The sequence below is a fragment of the Solanum stenotomum genome, chromosome 1 (genome assembly GCF_019186545.1).
Source record: "Solanum stenotomum isolate F172 chromosome 1, ASM1918654v1, whole genome shotgun sequence".
Classification (NCBI taxonomy): domain Eukaryota; kingdom Viridiplantae; phylum Streptophyta; class Magnoliopsida; order Solanales; family Solanaceae; genus Solanum; species Solanum stenotomum.
In genome coordinates, this window is record NC_064282.1 from 33,270,703 (window position 1) to 33,276,618 (window position 5,916).

General features: G+C 31.0%; 1 long non-coding RNA gene across 1 annotated transcript; it reads right to left on the reverse strand.

Moving 5' to 3' along the window:
• Positions 1-686: 686 nt before the first annotated feature.
• On the reverse strand, positions 687-1,273 carry LOC125853895 (uncharacterized). Its single transcript, XR_007445232.1, has 3 exons — positions 1,140-1,273; positions 886-1,045; positions 687-728 (listed from the first exon to the last, which is right to left on the reverse strand). It is a non-coding gene; the product is annotated as an uncharacterized LOC125853895 (long non-coding RNA).
• Between the last annotated feature and the right edge of the window lie 4,643 nt (positions 1,274-5,916).

The window sequence follows — 5,916 nt, forward strand, 5'->3', positions numbered from 1 at the left end:
AAGGTACCTAGGTATTTATTGATGTGCACCACATGGGTGCCGATGAATTGTTCTCACACCTATTCTTTGACTGCTCCTAATGTGGAAGTCTCTACTGTGCTGGATGCAAATTCATAGACAAATTGACAGTTGGGAAGAGGAGATCATATGGCCCACTGCTAGAACACATAGCTGCAACGCTAAGAATGAGATCTTACACTGGCTAACTGCTGCCCATGGTGTATTATGTTTGGATAGAAAGAAATACTCGCTGCTTCTCATCTCAAAGTTGTCCTTTAAAGCAGCGAGTGAAAGACATAGACCTGCAACTCCTTATAAAAGGACAACAACGTACCAAGTGAAGTAGAGTTCTTCAAAGTTTAAATACTTTTCCTATCTAGTTCCTTTGCTAAGAATTTCAAGCACCATAAGTCTTATTGCTAAGAATTTTAAAACCATAAAGAGTTATTACAAGCTCTCAAGCCTCTAATCTATCTTGAGGAGTGCAAGGTGAAAATATTGTACATTAGAAACTACTGAAATCTGACAATGATTAGTCACTAATAGATTAAATGGACATAAGTGTGTATAAATGTCATAAAGGAATAACAAGAGAAAAAATAATCAAGTTAGCTGCATGATATGAAGCCTAGATCCCTGTTAGTAGTTCAACAGTTCCCAAAATTATCAATGCCCTTTGGGGTTAATTTGGAGTCCGAATGATCAAACTTGTTTAATAGATAATCTCTCTGGAACAAGAGGGAAACATTAGTAGCTAGTTAATTATACTCAAATCACCTTATGTAGAAAGTTAACAAAAGAAAAAGAAATGAAAACAACAAGAGGAGATTAATGAAAATGTAGAAGAAAAAGATCCCAACTCCGGGAAACTGCAAGTTAACTTACTGATGATCCCATAGGTGACAATCATTGTTGTTCCATAGAAAGACATATTGAGGAACCTAGGTCCAAAGCCTCTATAGAACCCTTTCCATCCATCTTCTCTGAGAAGCGTTTTTGTGGTCTTTAGTACAGAAGGTCTCCCAACATCATAATCATCGATAACCTTAAGACACCACCAAATCTAATCATGAGAATAGCCTTGCCAAATTTGAGTTATTTCTTCACCAATCCAACTGAGAAAAATATAAAGTTTTTACCTGAAGTCGTGTTTTAACAGTATCTATGGGAGTGTAATTACTGATGAACAGGCACCAGCTGCCAATCCAGCTGTAGCCTGGACCGCAACTATCTACGTGTGAGACGGTTTCTTGTCCGTGTTGTCACTATAACCGAGATTTCTGAGGTAACAATTTCACAAAAAAAGGAATTCAGTAACTGACTGCAACTATCGTTTTGGTCGTGTAAGAAGAAGAATTTTTACCTCCAACTGATGTGCTGAGCAGCACCATAGGCACCCCACCAAAGTGCCTGTGCAGGAGACTGAGTCACAGCAATTAATCCAAATCCTCTATAAATACCACGAATTCCTTCATCTTTTAGTACTTTTCGTGGAGCATCAAATGGACCAGCACAAGGCTTAGTCCCTAGAATTCCCTGTACCATAAGTCTGGCAAATCTGAAATAGAAGAGAATCATTCTTAGCATAAAACATTTTCACAACATATAGGAAATAAAGGCAGCATTGCATTACAATTCAACTAAGGAACTTCATTTGCTAAAAAACATCACATCACAGGCATAAGATAAGAATTTAAAAGAACTTATGGACTACTAGTGGGGCAGAGTTAAAGCAAAGAGCAAGAAGAAAGATGTCCTTATTCTCTGGATTTATGAATTTATAAATAGACATTAGCTTAATACCCAACATGTGGAGCTTAAAAATATAAATATTAAATATGCTTTCTGCAATATTGGACTCACAAAAAGCATCTCGGCTAATGTATGTTGAGAGAAACAGTTCACTACGCTTAAAAGTAGCATATACCCTCAGAGGTGGATGCACCACACACTTGATGGGTTCATTTTTATACGAAGCATAGATATACACATGCTTACTAAAATACTAACAAATGTTGAATCCACAATTTCAAAAGTACAATGTGCTAAAACATAAGAACATTTAAGATTGAACCCATCAAAGTTAAATTGTAAATTAGTTGAAATCAGTTTCACTCACCACATTGAGAGGCACAAAGTAGACACATGAGAGTAAGTTGGAGACCATGCCAGCAAAGCCATTTGCTAGAGCCGCACGAGTTGGTTCAGACATATTAAGACCTTGTGTATATTTCAGCATCATATCTTTTGATACTTCAAGTGAAGTCAAAGCCAGGACTCTACCTGGCAACGATCCCACAGCAGATGTGCCGAATCCTCTAAAGATGCCTGGGATGCCGTCACTCCTAATTATATGTCTAAATACAGAGAATCCAGTGACTTGCATTCGTGTCTTCACTACTGTTGTTGGATGTATTAACGCTGACTGAAGAGTGAAAAGAATAGCTCCTATTATATGAAATCTAGCTTTATCCAACTTGCAAGGAAAGTGAGGTTTCTGGAACTTAAAGACTTAAGTTACTTGTCAAAATAAGGATAGTAATTGAAAACTAAAAGTGTTGCTTAAATGAGTTTCGAGGTATTTAATTTGGAGATTATGGAGCAAGGATATCAGCACTCATTTTCCTAAATAAACGTGTATGGCTGTTAAATAGATCAGTAAATGAAGAAAGAGTTAACCTGTCCCAATTGATATCTGTGTCAGCAAGAGCTGCCAGCTGAGGTGCAGTGGCAGTTTCAGTTTCCATAGCTGCAAATACTTATGGAGGAAGAAGAAAGTAGAGAGGAGAAGAAGAGTTGAGAAAGTTCCAACGATGGATAAAATATTGTTTTGAAAAAAGGAAGGGAGACCGACATTAAGGCGCCAGCTTCTAGCGGTTAAATCCTTGTATCACCAAAAAGTTACCTGCGTAACTATTGGTGTGAATATTGATCTGCTCAATAACGCAGACAAGAAGTACAACGAGTACTGGGCCAGCACACACAGATCCAGATATCTTATCGGTTATTTGGTTTTTTGGGCCTCAGTTGGTTAACGATCTCAGTGAGCTGAAGTATTATAAACTAACCTACTTCTACAAGTTGGATTAGCTACATGTTAGGAGTCTTTTCCTTGCTATTCGTAAACTGTTAGGAGTCTTTCTCTTGCTATATATATACAAGGCATTGTACAATTGAAAAGATCGATCAAATATATAAGAAAAGTTCCGCATATATCTTTTGTTTTCTTACAAACCCACCTCTTTTTGTCAATTAAATTAGTCCAAACACATATGATCCTTAAATTTGTTCTTAAATTTTATTTTGACACTTCAACATAATTTGTTCCATTTTAACTTTTTAACTCCAATTTTTATGTTTTATTTTGGCACTTCTAAGTGATGTGGCAGAGTGTGTGCATCACTTTCTCTAAGAAAGTGAAATACAAAAAAAGTAATTTTTTAAAAAATAATAAAAGATTAACCCTTCAACTCTATTTTTTTATGCATCATTTAAACACAAGATACTAATTTTATGATTTTTTTTATTTCTATATATGCTCTTCAACTACAATTTTGCATTTTAAAATCGTCGTTCATCCGTTAGTTATTGTAAAAAATTCAAATTGACGGATGATCATTGATTTATTTTTTTAAAGTAACAATTTCTTTTTGAGAGTTTCTCTGTATTTTGCGTGAAAAATAACCGACGAAAGTGCGTCGATTTACTTTCTTCAGAAAATCAATGACAACCCAACGAAGTCTATCGAGTTTCAACATTTTTTATAGTGTTATTAATTAGCAGTGAACATGATATTTTTTTACTCGTATTTAATTGAATGAAAATTTAGAAAGCTGATATTTGAGTTGAATGAAAATATTTTTTTTTGTCTTTCACTTTCTTAGAGAAAGTGTGATGCACGCACTCTGTCACATCACTTAGAAGTGTCAAAATGAAACATAAAAATTGGAGTTAAAGGGTTAAAATGGAACAAGGTTGAGTTGGAGTACCAAAATGAAATTTAGGAACAAGTTTAAAGGTCTGCATATATATTTGGCTATTAAATTACGAAAAAATTTATCATGCATGAGACACTATGACAAACAAAAGTTTTATGAAGACCCATTTATATATTGCCAAGTGGATCCATATCAGAAAAATGGTCAAACTCCTCTTTTGCTCCTCATTTTAACGTTTTTTATTCTCTTTCTTACTTTTTTTAAACTTTTTTTTCCTTTGGTTTCTTTTCTAACAATTGTTCCAAATGTTATACTCCTTCTTTGTCCTTAATTACTTGTCTACTTTCGAATTGACATATCTATTAAAAAACAATTATTGACATAGTGAGTTTACCATTTTACTCCTATTGATTATGAAGTAATGAATTAAAAACTTACAATTTTCAAAAAGTTCTACATTTATCAAAGTAACTAACTGAGGGTATAATAGGTAAAAGAAAATTGTTTTTTTCTTGATTTGTCAAAATGGACAAGTAATTAGGGATAACTATAAAAGGAAAAGTGGACAAGTAATTAGGGACAAAGGGAGTACTTCCATACTTACATCACTTTATTCATGAAAAATATGAAATCCAAAAAATCTTGCCTGACTCCTTCTATTTCTAACATTATGATATTTTTTTTCCATCTTGATATTAATTATTTATATTATTAAAAATAGTTATATAAAATTAGTTGTTAATTTAAAAAGATATAATTAATTATAAATTTTCTATTTTATTATAACAATTAATTATTTTTGAAAGTATAAATAAATTTATAAAGTTACCAAAAAAATTAAGGTATAAATTAGTAAAACTATATTCTATTTCTTAAGAAATTTGTAAAAGAAAAAGTAGATTATTAATATGAAAAATAAAGAAGGTATAAATTTAATAAGTTCTTTTATTTTTCTCTCAACAATTTCACAAAAGTACTTCAATCCACAAATACTCTTCAATAAGTAAATATAACGGAAAGAACAACAATGATCTTGACAAACAATTACATAAGTTTCGATACTATTGTCATGAAATTCAAAAATGAAAAACATCCATAAACACTAACATAAATACATATAATTTTCATCAATTTATACGATATTTTTATTCTTAAACAAGCTAGGTAAAATTTAATAAATATTTTGTTTATCTACTTTTCTTACACGTTTCTTAAGAAATTATAAATATAAATAATAATTTTAATAATTTATTCCTTAAAAGAATTTTTGATATTTTACAAAATTTATTTATAATTTTAAAAAAATTAATTGTTAGGATTAAAAAAACTACTTATATCTTGATTTTATTAACTAAAAAATAAATTTCAAAAAACTATTTATTGTAATATAATAAATAACATAGAATAGAAAAAATAATACTAAAATAATAAACTAAAAAAACTTATATAATGATAGTAAAATTTAAATCGAAATTCAGTCCATAAAAAAAGAAAAGCATAAACTAATTAGATCAGCAAATAAAATTCTTAAAAGATTTGATTACCATAATCTTAAAGAAGAAAAAAATATTTAAAAAAATTAAAACATAATATATTGAACAAGGGGCATAAAACCAACAAAAAAAAAATGATAAAGGGACTTAAAGATTTGCCCTTTATTAGCTTGGCAAATGGGTCTCATCCATGTCCATTTGTCAATCAAACAATGTCTCATACAAGTATGACATGACATGCCTCATAATAAAAATTTTCTTTAAGGGAGTGTCTGGTATGAAGGAAAATGTTTTACTGGAAAACATGTTGATTTTTGACTTATTTTCTCATGTTTGATTGATGAGTAGAAAATATTTTTCGAAAAAGATTTTTAGTGTTTAATTTATGAATGGAAAATATCTTTTATTTTTACTAAAGTAGAAAATAATTTTTGAAATTGAAAATACTTTTTAAAAACAAACTTAAATTTTTTTGGGAGGTGGGG